Genomic DNA, 20,537 nt, shown 5'->3' on the forward strand with positions numbered 1-20,537 from the left:
GGCGATAGCTTCTCGAGAAAAATTTATCTAATAAAGCAACCAATTGCGAAAATATTTATTTAAATAATAAGAACCAAAGGCTTTTCGCGGATTAAATTTTTTATATAACAATAAAATATACGTGCCACACACTTTTCTCGATTGATTCTGTTTTTTTTTTTTTTTTTAATTTCCTCTTTTAAGAGCAATTTTATTGCACGCTTGTCAAAATGATTTATATACTTTTATTGAAAATAATATTCTATTTTCTACAACATTTTTGCTAAAATGTCAACTTCGAGTTCGCTAACGCTTTGGCCATTAAATAAAATTCGTAAAATGTCTCACATCATTTTCGTATATATCGACTATACATTTTTCATATATTTATCGCTCTATCGTAAACACTACGCTTTACCCGCCTTTATCGAGAACGGGCATTTTTATTATTTTGTTTCTCTCGCTCAATATAAAAATACGCTGCAGTTTAATGCCTTTGGTACTGAGCATTATGAGAAAAACTATATATATTAAAAACTGACGTAGTAATATATATAAAATTCAAAATAAAAAAAAAAGAAAAAAAACATTTAATATATAATTATCTTCCATATTAATCTGTTTCAATCCAAATCAATCAATTATTAAGAAAAATGTTAATATAATTTTTACAAGATCTTTATGAACAAATATTTATACGTTGTCAACGGAACGATCCCCGAGCGACTCTGGCAAGGGTTCGTATAATCTCTGAGCGTCATGTTTCATTATGAATATAACATATCCTTATCACTCGATATGGATTATACATGAGCGATTGTTTCAACGCGACACAATCTCCGACACGTCCTGGATTATGCTTAGGGGAAAAGTTTCTTAATTTACGCTCGTCGATATTTTCAAGGGCAATATATTTTCTCGGCAGCATGCTCACGATGCCGGAAAACACTTCTTGGCGAACGCACTCCACTGCCAAGGCTGTTCAAAGGCTGCGTAAGCTCGATCGCCTCTTTCTGACGCTTTTAAAATAAGAAGATGAGTGACACCCTCTTGACACCAACTCTTTTTGCCGCCCTCTTTTTACACGCGAGAAAAAGAGAGAGAGAGAGGGAGGGAGAGAGAGAGAGAGCACATTGTGACATAGATCCATGCATTTGTTCGTATATAAATAAATACTTGAAAAATTGATATTGATTTATAAATTTCTAGACAAACAGTTTTACACATTCATATTTAAAATTGCAAATGTCCCCCAGACAGCACATGGAATTTAAATAAATATTCATAAATATTTTTACTATTTATTTTTTTGAAATATTATATAAATATTTTATACATATTTTGTATATTTACATTAAGAGATAAAAAATTATAAAAACTTTATATTTGAAATATTATTAAAATATAGATTAAATGTTTTATATAATACGGTAAAAAATAAATATTTGTAATAACATGTTGCGATATTTATGATAAATCTTTCTGATCTGTAAAGATTACCAAAATATTTATGAAATATTTCCACAAAAATGACAATAAAATATTAAAATAATTATCATAGATACTTTGTATATATTTTATAAATATTGTATAGTGTTTAATTCATTAATAAAAATAAGAATTTTTATTTAATATCATTTGGATGTTGAAATAATTTTCAATGAGATTACACACTATCGCGTAAACGTAATTGCACGGATGTATTCTCAGATTTAATATCACGATCTCTCTCTCTCTCTCATCGTCACTGCCAAGGCCGTCCGAAGGCCGGTATAGCCCGGAAGCCGGCTTTTCCAGAGCGTTTATCCACTCGGTGCAAAGATCAACGACCTGGTTTCGTGCTAAGGTAATTCCCGCGCTCATTAATCTGTTATCCGAGAATTCGTACATTCGTACGAATTTTAATTTACTGTCGAATTATATAATTTTTGCCAGATATAAATCTTTGAGCTTTTGTGTCAATTTCGTTAAAAAATAAATTGTGAGTTACTGAAGTTAGAAGTAGTTAGGAGAAAGCAAAAGAATAAAATGTAGTTCGAGAACTATCGTCCGCCATGCTGAAATGCGGAAAAGTTCGTTATTCCTATTCCTATAAACCGCAAAACTCCGCGGGTTATTTCCGTAGTTGAAGCAAAGTCCGTGCAATAATTTAAAGGGACGGATTTTTCTTAAGTCGGGTGTGACAGAAGGCGCGGGGGGGGGGGGAAGAAGGGGGAAATGAACGCGCCGGCTGCTGCTACCGGGCAGCTGTGCTCTGCCACTTTTAACTTGGTCCTCGGTAATCCGGTTACGTGTACATGTATGTAACCGGTGAGAAATAACCGGGCGACATTGGGCATTCCGCGGATGTTTTTGGATTCTTTCTATTCTCAGAGCGGTGTCTATCTTCGACGATGCCTTCGCGAAAAAGCAATGTCGAGCGATTAAAGTTAATGATATATCGTACTGTGTTTCTTTAAATATTTGTAAAATATAGTTTTTGTTATATTTAGACGTTAGTTTTTCTTGCTCACGCTTTATTATCCATCATTATCGTTCTCAATTTCTCTCAAAAAATAAAATCTTATTTTATATATGCATACGTACATTATACTTTATTTTTATAATTTATTTAATTTATATAATTTATATTTCTCATTAAAATTTTAACAAGCTAAAAAATTTTATTTTATATAAAATAAAATTTTTATATAAAATAAAAAAATATAGTATATGATTTTTTTTCCATGGTGTTTTAATAAAACATAATTGTGTATTTATTTCTATAGCACAATTTTTGCAAACTTTTAAATTATACTATAAAAAAAAACTGTGCGCGCGAGTTGCTGCAGTTTTTACATAAAAAAAAAATTCTCATGTATTCCATGTTATTAACGTTATACTTTGATGCTTTTTGCATTACTAACGAGCAGCATCTCATTTTCTATACAAATGTAAGTTTCAAGTACGAATGTCTGTCGCTTTGATGGGTTTCATAAGTCGTATGCATTTTATTTGATTTATACGCATATTGTTGTAATTCTTTGAGCGACACTTTCTGCACGCATGAATCAAAATCTAAAACAAAACAGTGTAATTATTGTATTTTAGAGGAATTATATAATAAAATTAAACACAAGAGAAAACTGCTCTAAAAGGATTGAGAAATAAGAGCAAATTTGCGTACGCATTCTAATTAATCAAAGACTTTACCAAACTCACAATTAGAGTCTCACAATTAGAAATCCAAAATAAAATCTATTATTATATAGATATTTAGATTTTATTTTTACTTTATTTAAAAACAGACGTATAAATGCATGCCTATTTTGATGAAGTAATGCAATATTTGCATATTTAAAACATTGTTGCAAAAATTGCATTACAAACTACTATTATAAATAAAAGATGTGAATAGACATATTACTTTTATATATTAAAAGTAATATTAACAATTAAAATGTTAAAAAATGAGAATCCTGATATGATATTAATGGAAAATTAAAATAGCTACACAAGTTTAATAATCGTCGCAATCAAACTAACATTAAAAAATGAATAGCTATTAGAATATCTTTATATAATAAAAATAATATTAAAATGTCAAAACAATATTAAAATGTATGAGAATCTTGATAAGATATTAATAGAAAATTAAAATAACCATACAAGTTTAATAAATCGTTGTGCAATCCAATTAGTATTAAATAATTGTATTTTAGAGAAATTATATAATAAAATTAAACACAAGAGAAAACTGCTCTAAAAGGATTGAGAAATAAGAGCAAATTTGCATACGCATTCTAATTAATCAAAGACTTTACTAAACTCACAATTAGAGTCTCACAATTAGAAATCCAAAATAAAATCTATTATTATATAGATATTTAGATTTTATTTTTACTTTATTTAAAAACAGACGTATAAATGCATGCCTATTTTGATGAAGTAATGCAATATTTGCATATTTAAAACATTGTTGCAAAAACTGCATTACAAACTACTATTATAAATAAAAGATGAATAGACATATTAGAGTACTTTTATATATTAAAAGTAATATTAACAATTAAAATGTTAAAAAATGAGAATCCTGATATGATATTAATGGAAAATTAAAATAGCTACACAAGTTTAATAATCGTCGCAATCAAACTAACATTAAAAAATGAATAGCTATTAGAATATCTTTATATAATAAAAATAATATTAAAATGTCAAAACAATATTAAAATGTATGAGAATCTTGATAAAATATTAATGGAAAATTAAAATAACCATACAAGTTTAATAAATTGTTGTGCAATCCAATTAGTATTAAATAATTGTATTTTAGAGGAATTATATAATAAAATTAAACACAAGAGAAAACTGCTCTAAAAGGATTGAGAAATAAGAGCAAATTTGCGTACGCATTATAATTAATCGAAGACTTGATTAAACTCACAGTTAGAAATTCGTGTTATCTTGGTAACTTACGACGGAATAAAATCACGCTCATGTACGTCAAGCGCATTTCGGTCGCACGAGGGTTAATCGCGTCGTGTGTACTGCCGGTGATATTTCTAGCCCTGAGGCCGACGCACTGGCGTGGCCCAGTTTAACGCCTCTAGGCGATGTCGGCCTACATCGACCGATGTGCGTATTTACGTACATGGGCGAAGATACGACAATGCGCGCGAAAAAATGAGAAAGAGAGAGATAAAAAAAGGTTTGTATTATGTATAAAAATCGCGAGAAAGCGACTCGGGCTCTCGTTGCAATCCCTGGACTTATCGTATCTCCTGTCACTTCCGCAATGGGGTTCAAACGGGGTGCAATTCCATTATCATTTCGTTGTTGTTTACCTTTTTTTTTGCCTGGTATTGAATCTCCGTTGAATGTGTTTTCGTTATTTACTTTATTTAAATCTTCGCGATTAAAACGATTCATTGTGTTTTGTACGCTGTACGAGAAATGGAAGAATTTCTCTTGACATTTTATTCGAGGAAGGAAAGAGATTCCAATCTTGTCAAAGAATCTGTTACTGAAATAAGCGTATCTTACATTTCTTGTAATTTCTTCTGTAAATAAACTTCTCTCTCTCTCTCTCTCTCTTTCTAAATTAATTTGATTGAAAAAAAAAATCACAAGAGGAAATTGCAAATATTTATATTTTTGTATATTTGATACTTTGCTGGAGGAGAACTTAAACTACTGAAAGCTTAATTTTCCTCTTCGTACGTTCATAACTTTACTTTCGAATTTACCGTGTACAACTTATAATTTAATTTAATCGCGAGACTCTGTAAATTCTTCTCGCAAAGTTACTTACTTTTTGAACGAGAGGACGAAAAACGGCGAAACTATGTTGAAAATGGAGACGTACAGTATCCGCAAGGGAATAAAAATCTCTCTTGTTCGCGTGTTAACATAAATTATTGTGTAACATTTTGCCGGGGCGATCTTCTTCCTATAAAATTGATTTTCTTTCCGATAGACTTTGTAGGTTAAATTAAAATATACGGAACTATAAATATACCGACATATAAGAACATTTTTTTTATTTCTTGTATACCAAAGGTTCATTTCTAACTGCGTAAGAAACGTGGAATTATAAAATATTCTTTTTGCCCTTCACACAGGAAAGAGAGAAAGCTGATGTACGAGTGAAAAATAAAAAAAAAAAAAAAAATATTTTGCAACTTTTGATTTAATACGCGAGTCGGAAAAAATCTTCATCTTCAAAGCGTGTGTTCTAAAAAGACAGTAATTTAAAAAAATTACTGTATCGTGAAAAGCACGCACACAGCGCAGAAATCCATCTTTTATAGTCATCTTTACTTTCTTTCGTTACCTATTCATTTTTAGAATTTCGCAGATAACTACAAATCCACTCCGTCAACAACTTTTCACAAGATGAATATCAAAGCAGCTTTTTCTGCAATGTGTAATCATCGGGACGCCATCGCAATTTCGCAGAGAACGTGAATAGCGACACATAATTAAGGAGTTTATTTTAAAACTGACATAAAATAAAATTCGAGATACAAAATGTATCCTAGTTACATCTATTTATACAATATTTCATTTATTTATATTTGTTTGCATAATATTATGCTCAAAAAAATATAACACACATAATTACAACAAAAATCTAATATGACACATTTAATATAAAATTTAATTTAATATGATATATAATTAAAGCGTTTTAAAAAAAAATCTTTTAAATTTGATTTATTAAAGGATAAATAATTTTATTATATTTCTATATAATTCATTTCAGAAAATACTTTTTTTAATTTTCAACAGAAGCCTTCTCGAAGATTCGTAATTATATCTGTAAAGTAATCGCTCTTTGAACTCCACGATGGTCGCGAAAATTAAACAATCTCATTTGTGGGTGATCATCAGGTGACCTTGAAACGCCATCAGAAACTTGGTCGATTATCGTACAACCATAAAATCGCGAGTGAAAAAGGCCGGAAGCGTGAATCATTCGGTATAGCCCCTTTAAATAAGCAACGAAGGAAACAGGCTCTAACAAGGAAGATTGAAATTTCGTATCGATTAGTGTGTCGTTTCGCGACGAATTTCCATGCCACCCTTCCTGGGTCGTCTACCTATCGGTCGACCACCGCCCCTTTGGTCAGATAGACACGCGCGTTTTCTACTTCACGAATTCCGTGGCCCACTAAAATGTTTCTCTTTATTTGTTAAAAATTACATTTTTTTAATAATAAAGAAGGGTAAATTGTTTTCAAAAATATATTTTCTGGCAAATTAGACTCGAAAGATGTTGATAAGATGCTAATTCGAAAAGTCTTTAAAATAATTTACAATTTTTAGTATTAGGTTAAACAAGTTTTTCATAAATTAAACTTTTTGGGGTTAAAAGATTAATACAATTAATTTTTAGTTACTTTTAAATGGAGTATTATTTGAATAAAATGTTAATTTAAAAATGTATATAATTGCCAAAAATTGCAAAAAAAAAAGTAACTTCCTTCGACATTTTTCGAGGAAAACTCTTTAGATTGGCAAAGAATCCATCCTTAAAAGAAAATCTGGAAAAGTCTGTATAATATACACTTGTAGTATACAATGTGATATATGTAATATGCATCCCTGTACAATATATATAAATTTATTTATATTTATTTCTCCACATTTTATTTACTCAAAAATTCCAGAAACACTTTTATCAGTCGCAATCTCGTTTCGCTTTGGATGCGATCGATCGCCTCGATTACGAGGCGCACGGGACTCGATCGTAAAAACGAAGCCGGGAGATTCATTGAGTTTCGTGACTTCGCGAAAAATGGGGAATTAATCATTTTGTCGCGGGAAAGGTAAATCGAACGAGACTTTTGAGCGTGCTTCGCTCTTCGCGTGTGCCTTTTCCCCCTGTGCATTCTCCATCTCCATCCCTCTCTTTCCCACCCTTTCCCTCGGTCGTTTCCCTCGGAGCGCTTAACCCCCGACCTTTTTCGGCTCGGTCGCTCGCATTTAGTCGGCCCATGTACGTCTTTGTATTATTAAATTCCCGTTTTCCGATAGGTTCATGCTTTCCGGAAAAGCAAATTCGGAACCCAAGCATCGAAAGTTCAAAGTGAAAGGTGAATGAGTAATTTCAAGTTTCTAAGACGGCTCTTATTGAACGAGATTGGAATTTAGAACCTGTCCTTTACGATGCACTTATGCTAAAGTTTTCCAGACCGCTTCCTTAACTCCCCTATTCTCGAGATTGCAGACGCGAGGGAACAATCTTGTAAATAATATCGTCATTCAAGTAAAGTATTTTTCTGTCAATTGTTTTATTAAATTTTTATTTACTATTTATTTCTTTCATTTATTTTATATATTAATTTATTTTTTTGTTTATTTATTTTATAAAGGAAAAATAATATTATTTAAACAATTCAATATCAATATAATTTTATATAAATATCGAGTTTATAAAAATATTCTTCAGCAAACACGTATCGAAAAAATTGACATGTATACTTTATAAACCCTCTTAATAAATATTCTTAATGAAATAAATGAAGATATTTTCTTTTTTATGTGATGTGCTTATTGGAATATCCTCTTAAATTAAGAATAATGTAAATTTTTATACATTATTTTTTATTAAATAAGAATTGTATATTAACTTGATTAAAGTTTAAAAAAAAATAGTAAATGTTTATTTGTAGAACTGTTTTTTGTTATCATTCGAATTAATAATCCCAAGTATTAAATAATGTAATGGTAAGAAAATATCTTATTCAGTATATTCTCAAATATGAAAAATGTTTGAGACTACTTTACTCTTTAGAGGATTTTTCTCTTAAAATAAAATAATCCTTTTGACGCTTGTTTTAGAGAAAGATATTATAAAGATAAGTAAAGATTTTTTGTACACCGTGAAAAAATTGTATTCTCAAAACGTATATTTTATAAGCTCTCTTAATAGATATTCTTGGTATTCTGGATATTATCTTCTTTACATGATATTTTTTGAAATATCTTATTTGTAATTGTTTATAAATTAAATAAAAACTCTATTAAAATAAGAAATAATAAGTATAATGATAAAATATCCTGTTTAATATGTGTTCTTACATATTAAAAATATTTGAGATTACTCTACTCTTCAGAGAATTTCTCTCTTAAATTAAGGAGTTCCTTCTCGCGCGCTTGTTTTACAGAAAAATATTATATATAGACAAGCAAAATATTCTGAAGATTAGAATATAAAATTTTTTGCTGCAGGCGGGACTTATTATTCGAGCAAAATATGTCTAATTCCGATTCGAAGGCGCGACGCTCGTGTGTATTTTCATCTGGGAGCACCGATATTTATATCCTTCGGACCAAAGTAACTTTTAGAAGAACAGTTCTACAAAGACGCGAAAGCATATGCCTATACTCGTGCCGATGAATTTTTTATCGGCTCCTAGCGCGCTGCCCTTAAAATAGTGCCGCTATCGCGTTAGATTTGTACCCCCATGCTCTCGCTTTTAAGATATTAAATCGTAGTCTGGGTGTCGCTCTTCTTCCCCTCCCCCTCCCCTCCTCCCCCTCCCCCCTCCGCACGAATCCGCGTGACCTTAGACATAGTAGGCCCGGAAAGAAATTTTGTATAAATGGAAATGTCTTCCCGCGACGCCGATATTCACGTTTTCCTCCCTTTGACCCTCGAGCTCCTTTTGGGGGACTGAGAGACCTGGATATTTGATGGAGCTTCTTGCCCATGGCGTATGAGCGTTGCAAATTTAAAGATTTACTCGGATTGCATCGACGGGATCGATAAAAAAAAAAATGCGCGACGGGTATCTTTGTTTTTATATCGTTCTTTTTCCTCGATAATAATTCTTCGTAAATCCATGAAATTATCACGATGACTGCTTCTGGAAATAGAATAGATTATAAAAGTGTAATGCGAGAGCCGTATCGCGTTGCTAATGAAACTTTTTCATACAATACCCCTCCTACGGTACAAAGAGAGTAATTTATTAGGTAATTTATTTGCAAACAAAAGCGCAAATATTATAAGAAGAACAGGTCATTCCTTTAAAAGCTTGCGTAAAATGTTCAAGATTTGTTTGAAACAAATGCAACACATTTTCGCATTAAAAATTGATTTTAATATTATTTTTTTTCTTTTTTTTTTTTTTATATTTACGTATTAAAAATTAAATTTTCGAATGTTTGATAAAAAGAGGGAAATTAAAGGAGTCTAAATACGAGTCTAAATATTTTAAAAAAGTTTACGCCAAAAGAGAAAGTCAGCGTGTGCGCTGCGTAAACAGGGCATTTAACCCTTCAAAAAGGGCCGTCTTCTCCGAATCCTCCCTCAATGACCCACGTCCTCGCTCGCGGGAGTCACGTGAGAGTATTTGGGTAGACGTCTAGACGGTTTCTATCCGATATGAGAGGCGTCACTCTCGTTTAATCGAAAGTACCTTTCTTATCTTCCAGATACGCCGTACGCAACAGCAGATGGAACCTTTCTCGAGGTAATCTCGAGATTCGTCGCTCAACTTCCTATACGTTCGAACACACCGCCGGCTTATTACGGTAATAAATATCGCACGAGGAACCCGTCGGGGAAAAGAGAGCTGCAACGAGGCTAACCACCGATCGCCGACGATTTACTCGACACTCATGGATTCAATCCCGCCGGGCTTTTACGGCCCTTTTTTTAACACACCAAAGAGTACACCAGTGATTACAAATTATTAATACATAATAAAATATATAATTATAAATATAATAAAATATCTAATATTTTATATTATACATCATTAATTTTCTGATTTTCTTTCGAGGAAAATGGAATTATTTGATAAAATAAAATTTTCTATCTTATATTGATTATATCTAAGAGAGAGAAACAATTTTATATAAATAAAAAATATAATCTCTTATATAAATCGAGAAACGATACAAGATATATTCTCTGTTGCTGAAACAAAATAAACAGAATTCCATTTTAAAAATATAAAAGCGACGAAATAACTGCTGCCATAAAATTATTATCACTGGTAGATGTTCGTGTTTTTATTTGAAATTATAACACGATACAATTATGAAAATGAAATAAAAGATGATACTATTGTATCGTATTTTTTATATAAAAAAATTTGATATATCAATAATTCGACAAAATTTTTTAGTGTGTCAAAATTAACGAAATATTGATCGTCGCGAGAAAATTATTACGCGATACGCGATAAGATAAGAGGGGAGATCAGCATCGAGTTTCCTGTGCAAGCATCTTGTTCAATTCCTATTGCAAAAACATTGTTATCCAGTGTAATGTAAATTGAAGATGCAAATTGCCCGGCGGCTGGTTCGTTCATGGAACATCGACGTCGTGCCGTATTCGTAGTACAGTAATGCAAAAACCCTCTCATTTGCATCTCGGATTTACATTAGTGTTTGCTGTAAACGTGACTCTGGCGTCTACCGTATACAAAGAAAAAAAAAAAAAAAGGAAAGAAAGACGCGATGTCGCTAAAAGTAACTTAGTAAAAATCCCGTTTTTTCTGACTGTTCGCTGTGCAAAAATATGAACTCCTGTCGAGTTAGTGCGATAAAACGTTAAATCCATTTACCTGATGGTAGCGCGCTGGAGAAGAGATTTTATCATCGCGTATTCCTCCGGTAAAATACAGCCATGATCAAAAATCTGGAGCGCTTTAATAAATGGCAGACTAAGCCAATTGTAGAGTTCATAAATTAAAAGGCGCAATGAATTTTTATTTCGGGTATTACGATAATTAAAAATATATTATTATTAAAAAAATGTTTCTGGAATAGTTTTTTATTTGCGAAGAAATTCTATAATGAATGCACATTTGACTTATCACACTAATAAATATCAATAAAATTAATATAATAGTTATGATATCAATAAAATTATAATTTTTAATTTTACAATTAATTCTTTTATATTTATTAGTAATAAATCAAATACATTCGTTATAATCTCTTTGCAAATTAAGAGAAAATTATATCAATAAAATTAATATAATATAACAGATGTCATATCAAAATAAAATAAAAATTAATAATTTTTATTTCACGGATAATAAATAGTATATATTTTCTTTCTATTAAATCATTAATATATTTTAAAAAATCGGAAGAATAAATTATTTCTTAAAACATCGTGCATGAATGTAAATGCACGGTATATAAAATCTTTAGCAAATGAAAAAAATTTACCTTGTCAATCGACTAGCTCGAAGAATTCTCTTTTTCTGTTTTATATCCAAGTCGCTCGAAGAATGATGCTTTTTTAACGCTTCTCTCGTTTCTAGGGACGAGAATTTCTCGTCCCTCTAGCGAGCGGTTAAATGCGCGCAAATTATCGGCGGAAATCTCCGGCGACATTGTTATAGAGACCATCACTTTGACGTTATAATCCGTAAGGTGTCCTACGGCATTTTTACCATTTTTAATACAATTTATTTCAATCATTTGTTAGCAGTTTTGTACGATGAATATAAAAATTTACTTTTTTTTTTTTTTTTTAAGAATTGCGTATATTTTATGCGCGTAATTTTGATGTATTGAAAAAATTTTCATCGAGTTATTAATATGCTATCTTTTATATAAAAATAAATAAATACGATACAACTGTATCAGTTTTTTATTTCAGTTATAATTTTAAATAAAAGCACAAGCATCTATCAGTGATAAGAATTTTATGGCAGCAGATATTTCGTTGTTTATACTTCAAAATATTTTGTTTCCGAGGATATTTTTTATATACATGTTTACTTCTTTTTTAGATTAATCAATATAATTTTATTTTATTTTCCGTGCTCAAAGAAAATCAGAAACTCAATGATATGTATAATAAAATTAATTATTATTATAACATTATTAATAATATAATAAAATGTATATACTGTGCAAAAAGAAATTAAAAACTTATTTTTAACAATTTTAAATTGTATTTTAATATAATATGTACGCAAAACGATGTTGATATATATATATATATATGATGATTGTAAAATTTTAACATGAATAAAAGTCAATTTTTTATAAATAAGATGTCGTAAAAAACTCCAGCTGTAAAAGCCTGCAGAGAATCTTACAGAAGATATATCATCTGGTTTAAAGTCTATCTGAACATCGCGCATATAAATACGTGCTCGTACACGCGCGATCGTATATCTCCGCACGTGTTTTCTCCTCGAGCCGATAAACCGGCTGGTTCAACAACCACGCGAGCGTGCTCGAGAAGTTTCAACCCCTACGAGACGATAAAGCGGCCTTTATTACCGCGACCAGAGGTACAACAAAGCACGCGCGTGCATAATCCTTTTCTTTCTGGCCGACCAGAGTCGCGTACGTATTGAGAGTTTCCGATAACGATCAGGGTGCGTTTCGTGCACGCATGCTGTTTTTATATACGTATCCTTGCGACAGGCGAGACGATAAAGGACGGCGATAACTTTCCCCCGTGGCCTTCCGGTCTCCGATGACTAATCTCGCAAACTCGTTTTAAACAATCAAGGCCATAATTTCTAAATTTGTATCGCGTGCCAGGCTCGTAAATTACCAGGCGAGTTGCACGGCGTCTGTGTCTCAGGCTCCTCCGAAATTTTCCCAGTTATAATCTAAAATTGAGAGAGTAGTTCCTTAGCAAAAATCTCGAAATGTATTTTGTGATTAAAATTATGACATGTTTAAATAGTATTGCTCGTTTAAACAGAATTACATGGTTTTCCGACATTTAATTTGTAAAAAATATCAAGACATTTTTAATTTACATTATAAATATTTTTATATCAAAAAATTGTATTCTCGAAATGTATTTTATAATTTCTTTTAATAGATATTCTTAATAAATAATTTTTTGGAATACCTATCTTATTTATAAGTTCAGTAAAAACTACATATTTGATTTGTTAAAATTTTAATAAATAGTAGATATTCATTTGTAAAATCATTTTATAATCAGGATTAATAATCTCAAATATTAAATAATAGTAAGAAAATATCTCATATATATTTATAAAATATTCACTATATATTCTTACATCTTAAAAATATTTGAAACCCCTCTTTAAAAGATTTTTTGTCTCCTAAATTAAGAGAATCTTTTTTTCTTATTTTAGAAAGAAAAAAATATTTTTCTGATATTAATATATTGAAGGGAGTTGTAATAAATAATAGTTCAACAAAATCAATTCAAAATATATGTCTTTAAAATTAAAACATTTGACATAATTAAAATAAAAAGTTTAAGATGGAAATTATAAGACATCTTGTATACAAGGCACAAATTGGCGTATTAAATAGATATATTAGTCGAGACAATTCTTTGCCGGTTCTTTTCGTCGTCTTGCGCCTCGATCTCATTTTGAGACGAAATTGTTCTGCCCGAGCCAAACTCCCGTGCAATTCGTTCGCTAATCACAGCGATGGATCGAGCCAAGAATCAACACCGTGGCCCGGATAACTCTTAACCGCATTGCCACTAATAATTCTCCCCGGAAATGGTTCTCGAACAAATCGTGGGTTATCTCGATTTGCCGACACATCACGATATTATCGAAAATGTATTGATAATAATAGATATAACACAGTTTCGTTCGATTTGTTTGTGATTTTCATGACTGTAAATGTAAATCAATAAAAAGTAAAGAAAATGAGAAAAGTAAATTACCTTAGCTATGACAATTATATTTAATGGGGGAATCCATATCTATTATTCATCAGCAGAATCAAGTCGATTTGATCTTTAAAATTCATTACGTGAAGTGTTTCAATTGTAAATAATTGCGATGTTACTTATGCAATAAAGTGATTCATCGATTATTACTTAATAGCATAAACAATCGATTACGAAATTCTTGATATTACGAAGCTCTGACGTAACGCGAACAAAAGTATACTAATAGAGTCTTCAATCGTTGTACCTCCCTGCTTTCAATGTATATATATATATATATAGGTTGTATTCTGATATTCTTTTGACAATGTCGGTTCAATGACCGACCACCCTGATCAAAAGATTAAAAATGACACAAATACACAGCCTTTTATGTTCGAGTTAGAGATAAGGTTTCAGGTTGGCTGCAGCACTCCGATTGATTGTTGTTAAGACCGGAAGTAGGGCGAGACAACAAGAGGCTCACACAGGAAAGTTGTAATTCACGGGAGCCAGGGAAGAAAATGGCGAGAGTAGGAACGAGAAATATATTTTTGGCGACAATACGGGAGCACGTTGGCACCGGTACCTGTCGAAAAAAAAAAAAAAAAAAAAAAAAAAGAATGGATCGCGCTTGACGAAAAAAATTTCGTTTTTTAAAATGAAGCATTAAGAATGGTGCACAGAGTTTCTAAAAAAATTTCGATTTTAATTTTAATTGCGATTTGTTTGATTGATTTTAAAAAGTGATTTCCCTTGATTATAAATGTCAATATAATATATATATATATATATATAATATCTTGCTAATTATAATTTTTAGAATTTTAAAAGATATTAATTATTTCAAATGTATATTAAATATTATATAAATATACACAATTTATACATAGAATTATTAATACACTTTCTCTCTTTAAATGCGATACTAAGTTAAAATATTTGTCAGTGTAATTAAAATCAAAGGCTGTAGAATACTCGATTGACGGAAGCTGCAAAGAGCCAAGTTTAAAATAAAGCGACTTGAAAGTCTCTCTCACTCGAATCCGTATAATTCTCGGCCTCTCTTAAATACAGAGCGATTTTTCATTCGCTCTATTTTTCATTTCCTGTCGCGAGATCTCATGGGAGCTACAATACTTTTCCGTCGATTCCTCATGCACGAGTCACCATTATCAGCATCCTGTTTAGGTATTCCACCGCATGCATATTTTTTTGCCAGGGAAATCTGGGGCGGCAGGGTGGGCGGGAGAAAAAGAGAGAGAGAGAGAGAGAGAGAGAGAGAGAGAGAGAGAGAGAAAGAGAGAGAACGACTGTTCCCAATGGGATACCCGAGTTGTCTGTACGCGAGCCCTCGAATGCTATTGCATATATTGGTTGACCTTTTCTGAAAACGGTCGCGTCTGAGAAATGTCAGGTACCACTACTACTATTTCGCCGGCTATGAACTTTGGGCCGTACATCTGTTACGTTATTGAAGTCATCGACCGGCAGGTAGAAGGAGGCGGAGATGGAATTTTCCTATACGGATCGCTTCCGTGCCCTTTATCTTGCCTGCACTTCCACTAATCGAATACGACTGCACTACTAGTCGGACAGTAGTATAATCGATAATGGAACGGCACCCGCGGACCCCAGAATATTGCGGTCAGAGACGCGCCAAGTAAAAGCGCGCTTTGGGCGGAGCGCAATTTAATAATAGCCGATTGATTTTAGATTCCATTCATCTCTACTCTAAAATTGATTTTCCGAGTGGCCAAGGTTTATTAAATTATCAATAGCTAAGCGCGATATTATGAACAGGGGGATGAATTGAACATGAGTCGACTTCTTTCAACTTTCTTCAGTCTCGTTTCAAGAGACTTGCTATAGTGTTTTATTATGTCGTTGCAATATTTTGTTTCAATTAATTGCGTAGAAAGATTTAAAAGTAGGCTCACTAAACATTATCACTGTAAGAAATTGCTCAAGAATTCAGATACATTTTTGTCTGAATTTTCAGATTTGCATGTCTGAAAAGCATAATAATTTCAGATAATTATTTTTCCTAATCATCAGAGTCACTTTTCTCAAAATTCGGACAGTTTCTGTAATAAAATTTTAGACACTTTTTTTTTCACATACTAATTATAGTATGCGTACGTCAAATGTATTATGCTGTCACACACGCGTCGACAATTTGCTGAAATTACGGAAAATTTACGGAAGTCGAACTTCCGATCTTGATAAGGTTAACGCTACATTAATGCGTTGCATGATCCAATGTTGTTGGGCGTAACTAAATATGTTCCCACGCGTATTTGAGAATATAATATTAAACATACATATATGAAGATTGCAAAAGTAAATCTCATCAGTCAAGTTACAATTCATCAACGTAAATTCTTTTGCCTGATATAATCTTCATAATTCAATCATTCTATAATTCAATAATTATTACATATTTTATTTTATAATCAAATATGGGAAATTTTGTTTTGCGAATAGTAGATAATATTTCAATTAATCCTACAACAAATTAGATTGTAATTATAAACAGTAATATTATCAATATTATTATTATTAAAATAATAATATATACACACACATACATATAGGGGAGACCTTTAAATTATATTATTATTATTTTAATAAAATATTATAAAAAATATTAATAATTTAAAGATTCTCAATATACATATAATTTGGGATATGAATTTTTAAACTATATTAAAATATATATATATATATATATATATATATATATATATATATGTTTTATTTTAATAATATTAAAATTACTTATCATTTTAAAAATTCATATCCCAAATTATATGTATATTGAGAATCTTTAAATTATTAATATTTTTTATAATATTTTATTAAAATAATAGTAATATAATTTAAAGGTCTCTCCTATATAATTTGTAATTTGAATGTTTAAACAGATAAAAATAAAACACATTGGCAAATATTTACCCAACTTACAGATACGCGTGATGTCTCGATTAAAATAAAAAGTTTACAAAGACTGAAACGTTCGGTTTATATACGATAGCGCCGTAATTCCACGTGCGACGTCTAATAACTTCCACTCGTAGGCACGCAACTGTACATATATACGTTATTCATTACTTCGTAGATACTCAGAATAGCGCGCCTGTAATCCTTTTGAGTGTGATAGTGGCACGCACGCGACAAAGGGGATTGACGAGCGACGGTCGCAAAGTATATCCCCCGAGGAGGGAAGGAAGGACGTCATCTTATACTCGCGTGTCGTGGCTGCATCGCAGAATCGCATGATCGATCACTTCTTACAGGCTTTACCGCGACGATGGTTATCGGAAAGTAACCGTAACCTTGCTAAATTATTAAACACCGTAGTCCATGGGCGATTCCGCAGGATATACATTTCTGGCTCGTATAAAAGCGACATGTCAGAAATAATATCAGGCAGTCTAGACTCGTTAACTAGCAGGCACAAAGTGTCTATATCAATATAAAGGGACGGAGATAATAATATTAAAAAGAAGAGAAAAATAAGTGAAGTAGTAAGCATTTTTTAAATTCCTTCAAATTTAGTGTAATCTAGTGATGGGCGATCTCGATTCGATTTTCAGAAAATCGATCTTTCTCCTAAAAAAATTGATTTTTTTTAATCGATTCTTATACGAATCGATTCTTTTTGTAGAAAATCGAATTTCGATCTGTTGATTTGATATACGTACGTTTAGTGGTGCCAGAAGTGGCGCTTTTTAATCTGCGCACGAATGGAAAATTGAATAAATATATTAAAAAAAAAAAAAAAAATGTTTTAAAATATTTTTATTCCTTTTTTAAATATTTTTGAGTGTCTCCGAAACTAATGTCCAATAATTTTATAAATCAAATTATTTTAAAGTAAAACAAAATTTACTATAGTTATGCAAATATAATCCATCTTACAAAATCATGACTTTTTAGTTTTTGTTATGTAGTTTTATTTTTTAGATCAATTTTTAGATCCGATTTTTTTAATCCATTCAAGATCGATTAAAAAATCGCCCATCACTAGTGTAATCAATGTTTTTAAAAAAACACAATTTATTGTTAGAGAAAAATATATTATTACAAATTTAAATTATTGAATAGCCAACTCTAAACCCGTTGATGGCAGACAAAGTATCTATGGAAACCTGAAGGGGTAGTGATGTTAAAAAAAAAGGAGAGAAAAATAAGTGAAATAGTAGATATTTTCTCTGACTTTAAATTCCTTCGAGTTTAATGTACTAAAAAAAATGTAAAAAAAAAAAAAAAATACATTTTACATTGTCAGAGAGACATGTATTGTTATAATTATCAATATGATTTAGATTCGCAGGCATTTTAATCCGTTTTATTCGGAGATTAAAGGCAATAACGGAGATATTGGATTTGTAGCGAGTGAAACCTCCTCCGCGCTTTGAGAGCAATGATACCAAACGAGCTGAACGTAATATTATTGAAAATTAAGGCGCGTTAGAAAAGTTCATTGAATCAACCTGCGTTTAAGTTAATTGAGCTTTTCCGATGCACGTACAGGAAGCTAGATAGCTAGTAGCTGGTCCCCTCTATCACAGCAGGAGAGGATAAGCGTTGACTTGCTAGAGGGGAATCAAAAGCCGTGACTCACCGGAGCACGATGACGTAGTTAGCCTCTCTTTGTCGTGCTTTTAAAAATTAGAAGTAGAAAGAAAGAGGATGGAAAAAGAAGGGGGGAGAGAGAGAGAGAGAGAGAGAGAGATAAAAAAAGAAGTAACGCTTCTCTTAAGCGACTAATCGGGGTCAGTGCATACGTGGAGGAGGGAAATGCAAAGAGGAGGAAAATGATGGGAGAGGAGATTCTCGAGCGGTCGACGAGCCTCGAGTACTATTCCTGGTATTCGGGTACTCGTAGCCGACAATGATGATGAAAGGGATGAAGGAGAGCATGAAGAGAGCAAGAATCGCATGCATATGTCGCGCACAATACTCTGCATTCTTCATTGTTGACTTTCTTCCTGAAGGAAGAGGAAACCTCACGCACCGGTAATTTCGGTTTATCAAAGTTAAAGCAAGGAAGGGGCATAAAATGTGAGGGACGGATGTAGGAAGGGATGGGTGGAGAATCGAGAGCAGAAGAAAAAATTGCGAGGGAAACGGCAGATAGAGCAATATCCCTACGTATATATAGTGATTCTCCTCTTTACATCCTCCCCTCTCTCACCCCCGAGCGCCCCGAGGGTGCTCATCGAAGCGGCGTCCCCTCGTCCCAATTACCGTGGCCAGCGCGCGTCGCCTCCCATCCACGCTCATAATTTGCATCCGACCTCTATTTCCTCGCCTCCTACGAAGCTGCGTGCATTTTTTTTTTTTTTTTTTACCTCCTGGACAATGTATCGCCTCAGGTGAAAACAGTGTAAACAGTGGGATAATATTCGAGACTCGTAGAGGAAGACCTTTCGTGAACATTCATAATCATAAATATGTAACGTTCTTCTAAAGCAGAATGATGTCAATGTTCAAAAGACATGGGACGAGATTCGTGGACAAACATTGTCATCGTAGGTTCTGAAAAGAGCGTCGGTTTTGTGTACACAAGCGATGATTCATCTTTGAGGCTAAACCTCGCCTAACGTACAACAGGGTGGGCGAAGAATGTGACAGGGGTGAAAAAAGAGCAAGAGAGGATACTGCGATGTTATTACTTGCCAGATGCAAAATCACGGACGAAGAAGATAAGCAGCGAGGGACTGACGTTGACTCGAGGATCGACCACCAACCAGCATCCTTCCGGTCGCTCTTGTCCCTTTCCTTTGCCTCCTTCTTACGAGAAGCACCCCGGACTTCCGGCGACGTCCCGCAAAACCCGGGCGATCCTCCCGCCGCCGCTCCGGCAACACCCACTTTCTCCCCTGGCCTCGTAACCTCGAGGACCACTTTCCTTCCCTCTCGCAGGGAACGTTACTCCAAACAGCAGCAGCACCGCCGTCGTTCTCGTCCTCGTCGTCGTCGTCGTCGTCACCACCACAACCACTTCCACCATCAACCGCCGCCGCCACCACCGCCGTCGCCGTCGCCGCCGTCGCTGCCACAGTCACAACAAGCAACTACGGCAGTAGTAGCAGACGCTCGATGTACTACTGTCAGACAGTTCGCACCCCCCCGACGTGTCACGTGAGCTCTTCGTATTCTCTCTCTCTTCCTTCTTTCCTCTTCCGCCCTACTATCTCCCTCTTTCCCCCTCTCTCTCTCTCTCTCTCTCTCTCTCGGGGGAGAGCGGGAGCTATCGACTCACCCCCGTTAACAATTAATCGCAGTTCGCCGGATCTCGCGCGGTGTTGGTCGCCGAGTGACAGGGTTCGCCGTTGCCTCTCGTGTCCTCACATCGCGACGTCCTCTCGGATGAAACGGAACGGAGGCTCTCGCGTTCGTCCCGACGCGGCCGTTCGTTCCGCAG

General features: G+C 33.1%; 1 protein-coding gene across 3 annotated transcripts in view; it reads right to left on the minus strand.

Moving 5' to 3' along the window:
• The window catches only part of LOC140669962 (protein FAM135A), a 34,712-nt gene extending 14,593 nt beyond the window's left edge, over positions 1-20,119 (minus strand). For all 3 annotated transcript variants that reach the window (XM_072900223.1, XM_072900225.1, XM_072900222.1), the window contains exon 1: positions 19,790-20,119. The gene's annotated coding sequence lies outside the window, so the exon portion shown is untranslated. The remainder of the gene's footprint in view (positions 1-19,789) is intronic.
• Between the last annotated feature and the right edge of the window lie 418 nt (positions 20,120-20,537).

The sequence above is a fragment of the Anoplolepis gracilipes genome, chromosome 10 (genome assembly GCF_047496725.1).
Source record: "Anoplolepis gracilipes chromosome 10, ASM4749672v1, whole genome shotgun sequence".
NCBI lineage: Eukaryota > Metazoa > Arthropoda > Insecta > Hymenoptera > Formicidae > Anoplolepis > Anoplolepis gracilipes.